We start from the raw sequence: 14677 nt of genomic DNA on the forward strand, positions 1-14677 counted from the left end.
TTACCTTAAAGTATGTTCGTTTGGTATTAAACTCTCTACACCAACTGTCTACCAGTATTTCAGTGGTATGTAACTTTTCATCTGTTTCCTTTCAGTTTTTCTTTTTCCTGATGTTTTAGATGTGTCTCTTGTACTTGGCTTGTACAGGATTTTGTTTCTATCTACTGTGATCATCTTCTAGCTGGAGTGGTTTACCCTCTTATCATTAATGTAATTATCGACCTTCCAATCATCATCTCACTTCAGATAGACTTTCTGTTCATCTCACGTGCTCTTTGTTCCTTTATCTTGGTTTCGTTTGGTTGAGTTTTTCATATCTCCTTTTGTTCCTCTGTTAGTTTTGTAGTTATTCAGGCTTTTGCCATTGTTTTTACTGATGTTCTAGAAATTACAGTATGCAACCTTGACTTATCATCATCAACTAGGAACCTCTCCTAGTAAAATCAAGGAATTTAGAACATTTACATTTCTCTCACATTAGATGCTTTTATTGTTTTGAACTTTCATTCTCTCTATATCATAAACCCAATAAGACATTATAAAGTCAGTGTTCACTGGATTTACCCTCACATTTGGCATTTCGTTTTTTATGTCTATCCCCAACTCCCCTCTGGGACAATTTCTTTTTTTTCCCTGTTTGAAGTACAGCCTAGAATTCCCTTTGGTGAAGGATCTTTTTTTCTTTTTTTTACTGGGTAGAAGTCTAGGTTGGCAAGTTTTGTTTGGTTTGGTTTTCCTTCCAACATATTGAAGTTATAATTCTACTACTCTGGCTTCTAGTTTTGCTGCTGAAAAGTTAGCAAAGCTTGTACTTTTGAAAGTCATGTTTTTCTTTGGCTACTTTTAAAATTCTTTGTTTTTGGAGTTTCTGTACTAGGTATGGATTTCCCTTTATTTATCCTGCTTGAGATGTATTTAGCTCCTTGAATTTGTAGATTGCTATGTTTCATCAATTATGGAAAATCCTCAGCGTATTCATTCAAATATTGCTTCTTCCTCATTCTTTTTCTCCTTCCTTCCTAAAACTCCAATTAAACGTTAGATATTCCTTCCATATAATTTATATCTTATTTTACTATATTTTCTGTTCTTTTGTCTCTTCATAATCCACTCTAGATTGTTTTCTTCCAAGTGTTGACTCAGGATTAGGCATAAAAACATAAATTTAGTATGTACAGAGAGAAGCTACTGATTACAGACAGACAGACACACACACACACACACACACACACACACACACACCCTTCACCCAAGCAGGGAGCAAGTCAGTGGGAGGCAGACAAGGTAACAGGCAGCCACACGTGACCTTATTGGCATTGTTCAGTCCTTCTCCTTCAGTCACTGCTGACTCTCAAATGGGGCATCCGTGACCTCTGCTAGTAATATTTCTTTCTTCAAACCATAAGTTTGAGTCTCCTCTCTCTTGGTCTGTGTTCTGTGACCTGCAAAACAACCCAGTTCAGAGTTCTCCAGAGAGGTGCAAGGAGATTACCACTTAGTGCCCAGTGGTATTAGAGTGGGCCATGATTTTATGCTAAAATTTCTATTAGGAGGTTAGAGGTTATATCAACCAGGAGTATTAGTGTAGGTTTGTTGTTTTACTTTTTGTTTTTTTTGTTGCCTCTTGAGGCTTTCTTTCAAATGCAAACTGCTTTTTTACATTAATTTTTTTCATGTATAAACATTTTCCTTTATTTATTTATTTTTTATTTTTTTTAACATTTTATTTATTTTTGAGACAGGGAGAGACACAGCATGAATGGGGGAGGGTCAGAGAGAGAGGGAGACACAGACTGAAACAGGCTCCAGGCTCTGAGCCGTCAGCACAGAGCCCGACGCGGGGCTCGAACTCACGGACCATGAGATCATGACCTGAGCCAAAGTCGGACGCTTAACCGACTGAGCCACCCAGGCACTTCTATTTTCCTTTATTAAAAAGAGCACCATCTTCTGGGGCGCCTGGGTGGCGCAGTCGGTTAGGCGTCCTACTTCAGCCAGGTCACGATCTCGCGGTCTGTGAGTTCGAGCCCCGCGTCAGGCTCTGGGCTGATGGCTCAGAGCCTGGAGCCTGTTTCCGATTCTGTGTCTCCCTCTCTCTCTGCCCCTCCCCCGTTCATGCTCTGTCTCTCTCTGTCCCAAAAATAAAAATAAACGTTGAAAAAAAAAAAAAAAGAGCACCATCTTCAAAACACGTTTCACATAAACATATTTATGACTTTTTTTTTTTAAAGAACAAGGTATTTACCTTTACAAAGTGATGGATGAAAACACCAGCAAAAGTTCACTTTTTAAAATTTTTTAAATTTTACTTTTCAGGAGGTGGTGCCTGGGTAGCTCAGTCAGTTAAGGTCCAACTTTGGCTCAGGTCATGATCTCATGGTTCATAAGTTGAAGCCCCATGTCAGGCTCTGTGCTGACAGCTCGGAGCCTGGAATCTACTTTGGATTCTGTGTCTCCCTCTCTCTCTGCCCTTCCCCTGCTCACACTCTGTCTCTCTCTCTCTCAAAAATAAATATTAACAGTGTTTTTATTTTTTAATGTTTATTTTTGAGAGAGAGAGAGAGAGAGAGAGAGAGAGGGAGAGAGAGAGAGAGAGAGAGAGAGAGAACATGTACGCAGGTAAGGAGGGGGCAGAGGGAAAGGGAGAGAGAATTTTAAGCAGGCTCCACACCCAGCATGGAATCTAATGTGGGTCTCAATCCCACGAACAGTGAGATCATGACCTGAGCTGAAATCAAGGGTTGGATGCTCAGTTGACCAAGCCACCCAGGCGCCCCAAAAGAAGTTCACTTTTGCAGGAAAATGAAACAACCTTTACAAAATTCTTGTACTAATCATATACAGCACTCAGAACTTTCATTTTATTAATTCTCTCTTTAGCTGTGTCTAATTTTCTGTTATATCCTTCCACTGAGTTTTTAATTTTTTTTTTTTTTTCAACGTTTATTTATTTTTGGGACAGAGAGAGACAGAGCATGAACCGGGGAGGGGCAGAGAGAGAGGGAGACACAGAATCGGAAACAGGCTCCAGGCTCTGAGCCATCAGCCCAGAGCCCGACGCGGGGCTCGAACTCACGGACCGCGAGATCGTGACCTGGCTGAAGTCGGACGCTTAACCGACTGCGCCACCCAGGCGCCCCATCCACTGAGTTTTTAATTCTGATCATCATATATTATTTTAGTTCTAAAACACATATTGGATTCTTTTTCAAAACTTTCACAGCTCTTCAAAATGTAATTTCCATTTCCCTGCTGAAATTTTCAAGCTTGGTTTTTGTCTTCTTGAATATAGCAAGCAGAATTATTTTATACTCAATATTTTATCATAGTATCTGGGAGCCCCCATGGAGCTATTTCTGTGGTTCCTATTATTTACTATCAAGCTGCCCCATGAGCCTGATTATCTCTGTGCTGGATTTATACTTGTAAGATAATCTGAGACCTGGGATGATGGTATCTTGCTCCAGTAAGGATTTATTTTTCTTTTGCCAGGTGCTTGGAGACATTAGCAATGTGGGACATCCGTAATCCTATTTCAGGGCTGGGTATTTTCTGGGGTTCCTGGTGCTATGCAGCTGGACTATGGTCATACAGCAGCTGCATTACTCCTGGGTCACCCTTTCTTCTAATGTACTACTCTTTGAAATCAGAAACTCAACCAGGGGGTGGTTCCCAGAGCCTCTACCAATAGTAATTTTTCCCCATAGCCCCACAAAGTTGGAACACATGCAGCTTAGCTTCTCAGCTGTCCCTTCAGATCTGCAAGTAGCCCCTGGATGAGAGCAGCCCTGATGCCAGGCTCACCTCTTGAGATCTCTGCCCCACCTAGATGTTGGCCTAGTGATTCTCATGATCATGCTCACTCTTCACTGTTTTCTATATTTTCCCAGCCTTTTTAGTTGTTGCCATTGGGCAGGTTGGACCAGTTACCTAGACTACCATTATCGCAAGTAGAGGTATGCACCATCCGTTTTTTTAAAGCAAATATTTATTGTGTGCCTACGGTGTACAAGTTAGTATTTTAGAGACATCAAGTGTTCAAAGAAAAATAAACAAGAGATTTCTGTCCTAAAGGAGCTTAGAACCTCCAAGGGAAGATACCTTGTATTCAGTTTATCCACAAGCCAGAGACTAGGACGTGTGGCGATGCTGTGATGAGCACTTGGGGAACACAGGAGCCTAGAAGGGCTCCTCCAGCATACAGCGCACTTGGCAGAGCCTTGCAAAACAAGCCCCTGCTCTCTTACTAAAGATTGCTGCAGTTATGTGTTGGTCCGTGTTAGTTCTTCATCTTCCTGGTGCCATTTTCTTTTCGAACCCTCACATTCTATGGTTGCCTTGGGCTGGAATCTGTACCCCTTATCTTACACGTTTATTATAATAAGAGCATTCTTTATTGCTGGCCCTGCCTGACTCTGGTCTGTCATTTCACAAACCCAGTGGTGGCTTGAGGGATTATGGGACATTCCCCTGACAGCCTGAGAAGAGACTCCTTGGCCCATCAGGATCCTTTTCCCTTAAATGGCTTTACTGAGTAATCATTCATACCATATAGTTCACCCACATTTATAGTGTACAGTTCAGTGGCTTTTCTTGTATTTACAGAGTTGTGATTATCACCATCATCCATGTTAGGACACCATCTCAAAAGGAAATCCCTCACCCCTTCGTCATCATCTCCCTAACCCTCACACTGCCCACCCCTAGCCTCCAACAAGCACTCATCTGCTTCCTGTCTTCACTGATCTGCCTCTTCTGGACATTTCGTAGAAATGGAATCACACAATATGTGGTCCTTTGTGTCTGGCTTCTCTTAGTGAGTGTCGGGTCTTCAAGGTTCATCCACATTGTAGTGGGTGTCAGTGCTTCCTTCTTGTTTTAAGGCTGAATAATGTTCCCTTCATGGATGGATCACATTGTGTTTCTCCTCCCAGCAGCCTATGGACGTTTTTTCCACTTTGGGCTATCATGAATAGTGTGTCTCCATTTGTGTACAAGATTTTGCGTGTGTGCAAAGTTTTCATTTCTCTCGGGTAGATACCTAGGGGTGGAATTGCTGGGTCAGAGGGCGACTCTATGTTTCACCCTCTGAGGAGCTGCCAGACTGTTTTCCAAAGTGGCTGCACCATTTTATATTCCCACCAGCAGTGAGGGCGCCAACGTCTCCACATCCTTGTCAACACCTGCTGTTCCCAACATGTTTGACTAGAGCCATCCTCCATTCCTGTGGGTATGAAGTGGTCTCTCACTGCAGCTGTGATTTGCACTTCAATCACTCGCCATCAGTCTTGACCCACCCGGAAGAGCGGTATTGTCTTTGGTTTTCCCTCTGTTTCTGTGAACTTCCCTACAGCACCTGGATCCACCCAGATGGAGGCGAACAGACGGGCAAATGCCTAATTCCATCTTTGTTAGACTTTTCCCTCCTTGGCAGGTTTTTCAGGTTGTCCTTTAACACTTAGAGTCCCTCATCTGGTTTCCTCTTTCTGTCCCCATTAAACAAGTGCATCTTACCCAATCTATATGCAGTTTAAAAAATCTTCCTGCCAGAGAGATACGGGACCATTCAAGCTTGGCAGAGACCATGGAGGGCCTGCACTGACGTCTCCCCATTCAGCTCGGAGCGTGGCTTCCTGCCACACAGCCCTCCCCACACCAGAACAGGTTTTTCCAGTTCTGCGACACTTCCTCCCAGCCCTCTTCCAGCCAGTCCCAGGCTCTGGAGCTGCTTCCCGGGCATGAATGCAGGGGGTCTGGCCAGCAAGAGGACTTCCCATGAGCTGATCGTCAGCGTGTGGACTCAGTGACTCTGCCTAGGGCTCTGCCCCCGACCCCCACCCAACACGAACAGGTGAGGATCACCCCCACTACTGTCTGTTCGGGGGAGTGCACAAAATTGCACTCCGCTCCTGCTCCTGCACCCTGGGAAACATCCGGCAGAACCCTTCCCAGTTCAGACAACCGAAGAAGAATCGTATGGCAGAAAACCAGCCACCCACCTCTTGCTCACCCATTACCCTTAGTATAGTGCCAAGGAAAGTATGAAATATGACAGCTTCTTTTTTTGAGAGAGAGACAGGGAGAGAGAGTCCCAACCAGGCTCCGTGCTGTCAGCGCAGAGCCCCTGATGCAGGACTCCGACTCACAAACCACGAGATCACGACCTGAGCCCATATCAGGAATCAGATGCACAACCCACTGAGATGGCCTTTTTATTTAGCCCGTGCCCTTTAATTAAACTCCTTTTTGCCACTTTTTGTTTGTTTTACCACCTTTCCAGCCAGTCAAGAAAGATTACGTATTTCGAGAGGTGGGGAAAAAAATCCTGGCAGAATAGTCACACAGAATGGAGACAGCAGTCAAGTAGTGGGTTGTTTGTTTGGTCCACGGCAATGCCAACGATGTTTGAAACACATGGATCTCATCTATGTGTTTGAGATGGGTGCCAAGAGAGGACATGCCTGTGCTGACAATGTCCCATCAGCATGGCAGTGTGCATCCTGGGTAACCTTCCACTGCACTCGGTTCAGACTTCAAAGGTCTGGTCCCTGGGAGTTGCAACTTTGCCCTCATAGTCTCTGGGGGGATCTAGCATCACTTGCAGCCAGCCCATATGGGCTCTTTTTGCTACAACAGTCCCAGCATACTTACAGAACCCACATTTTCCTGTCCACAGCAATGGTAGCCCCTACCTGGAGACATAGCCAGGGAAGGGGTGACGGGATCTGCAAGAGGGTGGGCAATTTCAACCCATTCGTTCAATTGCTCATCCATTCAGCAAATATTTAATGAGATGTCGAAGGACATCTGTTCTACCCTGAGCCTCTGGGCTGAGTTTAGCGGGAAACTCTCATCTCTTTGGAATCACAGCCTGAAATACATGCCAGCAGTCAGGCTCTGGGAAGGCTGAGTGTTTGGTGGGGACCATGGAACCTAGACCAGCCTTGGGCTCAGGAAAACCTCCATGAGGATAGGACAGCTGAGCTGAACTTGGAAGGATGAGGTGGGGATTGGGGGGTCATGAAAATTCAAGCGAGAGCAAAGACCAGACACCAAAGCTCCAGGGAACACAGTGTCCCCAGGGGTTGGTGGAAATCTGGGTGGCTCGACATGGAAAAGGCATGTGGCCAGTCAGGAGACAAGGCCAGACCTGCTGAGTCTGACTTCAGCTGGCATTTACCAGCACAGCTGCCCCAGGCATTAAGATCTGAATATTTCTATGGCCTCCCTGCCATCCAATTCTGGCCCTCTCCCCGGGGACCCCTGGGCTTCCTTGAATCCAACAAGTAAGGGGGTGCGTGGCCAAGGGGGAGCCTCCAGAACAGTGAGGTCCCTTCTGGCTGGTCCTGCCTACATCTTACCTGCTCTGGTCCCTCCTGCTCTCTTGGGTACAAGTGTGGCTGATCCCAAGTGTCCTGCACTCCTTGGACTGGCCCCAAATCTCTCCAGGGTCAGTGACCTCATGCCTCTTAGCGGAAGCTGCTGTTCTCACCCAGGCTCCTCACGCAGAAGGGGGACACGCAGGATGCTCTGTGCTCAGCTGCACGGATCCAAGCAGCTTCCCTTGGTCACTTTCCCTGGGCACCTATTGGGTTGCAGCACTTTCTCCTGACTTTCAGTCTTTCCATTATTGGGTATTCCCAGCTCCTCTACTTCTCCTGGGCTAAGATCTCCTTCCCCATCTATCACATCCTTCCCAGACCTCACACTCTCTGGGCAAAGGACAGGAGGCAGGGCCAGGTCTCAGCCTGGCACCATGTCCTGGGCTTCCCCAGATGGCCCATCCCTTCCAGAAGGGACATGTTGGACACAACCTGCCCTGTCAGCATCTCTGCACACATCTGCCCACCAGGAGACACAGCCAGGCTGTAGTTGTGTCATCACCCAGCTCTCCAGACCCAACCATCATTTTCATTGCATTTCCAGCAATGCCTCCTTGACTGTAGAGCTTCCTAGTCTTTCTTTTACTCAGTAGGTATGTTCTGAACATCTGCTGAGTGCCAGGAAATCCCCACACTGTCCCCTTGGGGCACAGTGGTGGGTAGGACAGGCAAGTCCCTGCTTTCATGGGACTGTTGCAGCGAGGGAGATGGGCACTAACCAAGGACGCTCATCAGAGCTGAAAGCATGGCAGTGCAGTGCCTTCAGGGGACAGTGAAGGGGATGGGACCAGACTGGTCTGGGTGGTCTCTCTCAGGAGATGGCATGGTGGAACAGTCTTGCAGGTCAGGGAACACAGAAGGCCAAGGTTAGGAACAGAGTGTGTGTGGTGAACGGGGGTTTTGGAGGAGGTGAGTGGGCAGATCTGAGTGGAGATTCCGTGTAGAGATGGGTCTGTCTTGAGAATAGGAGAAGTACCTCAAGCAGAACACTGATGCTACCTTATCTGTAGAAGACGACTCCGTTGGTGTTCAAGTGCCAAGAGAAGCAAGGAGGCCAGTTGGCATTGAGGTTCTCTGGGAGCCTGCATAGCTCCCCAGGTCCTGCAAGAAGGAACAAGCAAAGCAGAGTCCTAGGTGATTGGCCCTGGAAGCCACAACCCTGAGTGCTGGACAACAGCTGAGGAGGAGTCATTCGTTCTGAGAGCCCCCTGCCATGTCCTGCTTCCTCCTTTCTCTCTTCCCTCTTCTAACCTCCAGGACCTCAGAACATTCTGGCTTCTTCATGTTCCCCTTGTTCATCCCCGCCCTCCTGGTGGGTGGGAAGACGTTTACACAGTAGGGCCATGTGGACCTCAGAAGTCTGCTCTCCACAGAGGGACAGCTGCCCAGAGAGACCCCATGATTTGTCTACCCTCAGAACACCAGTTTGCTTCAAAATCCCCAATAAGACCCTTCCTGGGTTAAAATGATCATGACACAGGTATGACCTGCTATTAGAAAGTCTGAAGGTACTTTGTTCTTTTTATGGAAGGATTTTCCAGAGTGTTCTCTATGAAAAAAGTTGCCTCCAAAGCTTTCAAAAGGGAATTTGATTGATGTTCAAAAAGCCACTTGACCCACAGACATTCAAGTGTCTCTTGGATGTGGGTACCATTCTAGCCCTGGAGAGAACACAGCAAATCTCTGCACTCCAGAGTAACCTTCAGGCAAATAACAAACCAATGGGTCATTTTAGCTGGTGATAAAAAGGAAAAAATAGGACAATGTGGTGGTGAGGACCTGTGTAGGGCTGGGGGTCCAAAGAAGTGACACAGACAGGAAGGAGGCAGCCTTGGGAAGGTCTGGGGGGAGAATGCTTCACGTGGAAGAGACAAAGTGTGGAGGCTTCACATAGTTGAGGGCCATAAGGAAGAGGAGCTTAGACTGTAACAAGAGCATAGAGTAGGGGTAGGGCATGTCATGAGTCTTATGGCCACAGTATGAGTTGGGATTGTGTGTGTGTGTGTGTGTGTGTGTGTGTGTGTGTGTGTTTTACTATTACAAAAGTTTATTTAAAAAAAAAGTTCAGTATGAAAATACATAACCTGATTTTTATATTGTAGTAAAACAGGTGCTATGGAGAGGGGACATATGGAAGCAGTTGGTTTCTTCCAGTGAACACACCCATTGTTGATACTTGTTCCAAGGCTTCTAACATGATGATACTATTTTCTCAAATTACCACCATTCCAGTATTGTTCTGTTGCCCACTAGTTGCCATCTCCACATATTCGTCTATCACAAGATTCGTGAAGGGATTGAGCCCCCTTGGACATGTCTTCACCATTTAAGTTCACTGATAATTTCTTGTCCATAATTTTTTTCAATTCTGGAGGGTGGGCTTTGCTCATGGTGTCTATTCAGTGAACTTAAAGATGCCCCCTGGAGGTTTTTAAGCAAGAAATGGTGTGAACTGATTTACAGTTTGGACATTCCGACTGTGCTGTGTAGAAGGTGAGCCTGGGAAGAGAGCTTGATACAGAAGGTTACCACAGGATTTGGATTAAACTGGTTGCCAATGGATTTCTTTGACCCTTTGTGTAAAAGAAGAGAGTGGTCCACTACACCCCCCCATCCCCGTGTGACACTGTCTCTGGACAAGGCCAGGAGGCACGCTGGGGGAAATGGGAAGGAAGCCAGGAACCTGGCTGGAGGGCTGGCTCCTGAGTGAGCAGAACCCACAGTCCAAGCCTTAGCCCCTGGGATGGGAGCATGGAAACCCCAGAGAGGGAAGGAGCCATCAGACTGAGTGTGTAGGGTATCCAACCCTTCCAGTGTGTCATCTCAGCAAATCCTGACAAGTACCTTGAGATGGGCTTGTGTATCTGTTATTTAGTGCTGTATAACACATGATCCCCCCAAATATACTGGCTTAAAACAGAAAGCGTTTCTTATTGTCCCGGTTTCCATGGGTCAGGAATTCAGGAGCAGCGTAACTGGGAGATTATCCTTAAAGGTTTCTCATGAGGTTGGGGTTGTGTGGGGCTGGAGGATCCATTCCAAGATGGTGCCCTCACACAGCTGTTGGCTGGAGGCCTCGGTTCTTCACAGGCGGGCCTCTCTTCATGATGTGGCAGCTGGCTTCTTCAGAGCAAGTGGTCCAAGGACAAGAGAAGGGACAGGCAGGAAACCACAATGCCCCTTACGACCAAGTCTCTGAGGCTGCACACTGTCACTTCTGTTTATTCTGTTAGTTGCGAGCAAGTCACTAAGTCTGGCCCATGCTCAAGAAGGGGGGGTGGGTACTGGGCCCCACCTCCTGAAGAGAGGGGTATTAGAATTTGTGGATTTTTTTTTTTTTTAATCACCCATCCCAGGTTGAGAGTCTTTAATTAATCTCCCCGAGGCATACTACAAGGAAGTGGCAGAAGTGATACTAGAACCCTGGGTCTCCAGAGCCTGAGTCCTTCCTTTGGTGCCAGGCCGCTGAGGAAGGTGCTCAAAGCCCAGCCAGCTGCCACACTAGTGGAGACCACAGGCCTAATCACGGTCCCCGAGAAGATATCCATGTCAGTGAGGATGCTCCAATAGTTGGGCCACAGTGGCTTCTCCAGGCCTCGTCTGCTCTCTCTGGGCATGGCGGCTGCTCTAACCGTCAGGGCCGTGCCTGTGTCCTGTTTTATAGGGTCGACCGGCTCCATTTGTTTGTATTTACAGCACACATATCCCTCTGTCTCCCCCAGCTCTCTGTGAACCACACGTGATTCTCCTGGCTGCCAGGCCGTCCACACAGCTGCCTGTCACAGGGTCCACTGCTGGGCCTGGCTCCTCCCTTCCTCAGGTGAGTTATCTTCCAGAACTTCCTTGGCCTCTACAGCTAGCTTCTGGTGTGTCTGGACCCCTCAGCTTAAACTTAGGTTTCCAGAAATGTGTGAGTCCAGCCATGGGCCCAGCCTAAGCCCTGCTGGGGAACGGAGATAGTACAGCAGGGGCTGGGGGGACTGTGTGCCAGGGCTGTGCAGGGCAGATGCTCCCAGATAGTGCGCTGCTGGCTCAGGCCTGGGGCAAAGCTGGAGAGGTCAACCTACTGGGTGGGTCTCAGGGCACTCAGCAGAACGAAGCTGGGACCAGTGCCTCCTGGTCTCCTCGCTCCTCCTCTGCCTGCCCTCCATCCATCACCAGGAGGTATTTGGGAGTCTTCCAAGAGCCGGAGGGGACCTCGGTGATGGCATGTGATAGAACTTGTTTGATCACTCCCAACTAGGCAATTAATGGCAGATTCACGCTCACTCTGCAGAAGGGGACGAAACGCTCCGACCTCCAGGTCAGCCGGGCCTGTCCTTGAATAAGCTTCTGAACTTTGGGCGATCTGTTTGTAAAATGGAGATAATAATAATAATAGTGTTCACGTCCCACAACTGTTGAGAGGATTGGACAAGAGAGTGTGCGGAAGGTGCCTGCCTCCTAGTAAGTGCTTGGCATGCGGTAAGTGCTCCGTGGGCCTCGGCTGCATTCATTGTGACCATTCAGAGGGTGGCCCCATTTTGTACACTTGGTGTCACCATGTTGGCCATAGGAACGTTTTTACAGGCTGATCTTCTCTCCATCTGTTCTGTGACCAATCAAGGGACGCTGTGACGTCATCAGTACTGACTTCTAGTTTGCACACTGTGAGTCAGACTCCTGAGCAGGTGTAGACAGGGGGCGGTGGGGCAGGGCCCTTGCTGGGGGCAGGACAGGAGCCTCCATGGGTCACGAGACAGTGGGGCCCACCCGTGCCCAGAGAGAGCGGATGAGGCCCGGTCCACCTACGTCTCGATGGCTGGCCGCTTGTGTTTGCCCTGGACCGGCCCATGCATGCCACAGAGCATCTCACCATCTAAGCAGGTGAGGTCTACTGTTGCCCGTGGAAGTTTGTGTAGGTCATGGTTCGCCTGTGGGCTAGTTTCGAGTGTTAAGAGTAGTAGCGGCAGGACAAACCCACCCTAGGGTGGTGGCCACACATGTGCTGGAACACGTGGAGGGCGTAAAGAGAAGTGGCAGGAGGAACAGAAGGACGTAAGGGGAAGAAGAGGCCGCCAGGTAGCAGAAGAGCGCGCCTGAGGGCTCAGAGCTCCTGGATCCTTGCCCTGGCCCCACCTCCTACAGAGAATCAACCCCCCAGAACCTCTGATTCCCTGAGCGAGAAGGAGGGGCTCAGCCCTGCTCCTGGACCCCTGCAACCAACCTCACACCCACCTGCTCCTTTGCTTTGTGCTGCTAAGCGTTTCCTATGTGCTCAAAGATGGGACCGTCAGGCGGGCCGTGCCTCCGTGCTTGAATGTGTGAACGCTCAAAACCACGTGTGCGGCGTTTTAAGGGCTTCTCTGTGCCCTGATTCATGTGCACCAAGCGTGCTGCACCCTAATTTAGAACCCCGCGGTAGACAGGACTCGGCAGCTTGAGCTGGGGCGAGCCCGAGGCGAGTCATTACACTTCCGTGTGCCTCAGAGTGAGTTAAACCATAAACACACAGTGAGGTGATGATCAAGGCATCCCTCGTGGGTTCCTGGCCCCCCCTGGGGACCCTGTATCCTAGGGCCACCATCCCATGACATGAAGACTCCCATGGAGTCCTCCTGGACCACTGAGTGGCCAGAGTCCCCCAGGGAGGGAAAGAGTTCTCAGGTGGAGCCATCACTGCGGGCCGGGCACCAAGCTAATTCTTGCCCAGACTCCCACTCGGTGATGCTCCTCTGATGCTCCCCATGCCCAACATCACCCAGCTTCACCCAGCCCAGCCCTGCCTGAGCCCAGAGCTCAGCCTCTTGCTGTTGCGCCTCCAACCCTGACTCCGTCCCCTCAGCTGGGCCCCAAGACAACCCGAGGAGGGATGGGAGGCATGGCTTCACCCAATAGGCCAGGAGCTGCAAGTCCCAGGCTGAACTCAGACTCCCCACAAGGTCCCTCCAGGCCCTTGAAACCCGCGAGCACACCTCACTCTCTGCTATCGTCTTTTGTTCTCTCTGAAGGGGCTTGTCCCCCTCAGGTGCTGCCTCTTGAGATCCCATATCTCCCCTCCCGTGGCTGTTGACCCCAGGCCACATCCTTTGGTTTCCTGGAAGGAACGGGGTCCAGAGGCCTCTGGTATCATCTCCCATCTCAGCTCCATGTTGCCTTCTGAGCATCCCAGGCTCCCTGGACCGGAGCAGAAGGGCCAGAATCCAAACCAGGACTTGCCCAAAGTAGGTCCCAGTTGGGAAGTCAAGGTACAGGTGGACAAAAAAAGCACGTCCCTGGATGTGCTTGACAGTTGAAGTAGCACATTCCCCACTCTATGGAAAGTAGAGCCTGGTGTCTCCCAGCTGGAACTCTCAGGGCCATGTTACTGGGGAGGGTCCCTGTGGCCAGCCTGGACCCCACCAAAGCCTCTTCAGCTTTGATCCTGACACCTCCCCTGGAAAAATGGGTATTCTTCCCTTATTCTCAGTGGAAGTTTCAGAAGATGTTCAAGGTGTGTCACATCTGCTCCCTCTCCTCTGACTACTGGTGACGTCCCCCGGCTCACCTGTCCTGGAGTGGTCTGACAGATCAGGAGCTGCAGCTCTGGGGGTGCCGGCGGGGGATGGGCCGCCTCTCCCCACGCTCTGTGTTGCTCACAGTGCCCCCTCTATGGGGCAAGGCCTGATGCCGTGTTCACGCCGTCTCCCCTTCTGAGGGGACTCTGGAGGCCGCAACAAATGTGACAGAGACCCTGCCCTCCCGGGAGCTCACACGTTGCCCTTACTGTTGCCATAGAAGTGGAAGCCTGCACTGATGCAGTACATGCCAACGTGGCCCCCAAAGTATGCGTCCGCTCAGAATATGACCGTATCTCCAGTGAGCTTCTCTGCAGACGTCATTACAATAAGGATCACAAGATGAAGTCCTCCTGCATTATCTGAGTGGGTCCTAAATCCGAGGATGAGTGTCCTTATAAGAGAGGAGAGGGACAGTTTGAGACACACAGGGGGAGGCCAGGTGAAGACGTGGCTGAGGCCAGGATTAGGGTGACCTGGATGCGGACTGAGGAACATCTGGATCCACCAGGAGCTGGAAAAGGTGAGGAAGGATCCTCCCCTCGAGCCTCCGGAGGCTGCAGGGCCCCACTTCCCTGATTTCAGGCTCTGGCCTCCAGACTGAGAGTAAATTTGTTGTTTTAAGCTGCCTGGTTTGTGGTCACTTGGCAGGACAGCTCCAGGAAACTCACACAAGTGCTATGTGGAAGTCTGGGCTGCTGGGAAGCAGCCTCTGAGATGGGGGTGAGCACGTGGGAGGCTGGTTGGGGGCCTTGTGTG

The 14677-nt window shown here is 49.4% G+C and overlaps 1 pseudogene; it reads right to left on the reverse strand.

The window, feature by feature from the left end:
• Nucleotides 1-9239: 9239 nt before the first annotated feature.
• On the reverse strand, nt 9240-9772 carry LOC125154050 (small nuclear ribonucleoprotein G-like; annotated as a pseudogene).
• Between the last annotated feature and the right edge of the window lie 4905 nt (nt 9773-14677).

This window comes from Prionailurus viverrinus, chromosome E3 (genome assembly GCF_022837055.1).
Source record: "Prionailurus viverrinus isolate Anna chromosome E3, UM_Priviv_1.0, whole genome shotgun sequence".
NCBI lineage: Eukaryota > Metazoa > Chordata > Mammalia > Carnivora > Felidae > Prionailurus > Prionailurus viverrinus.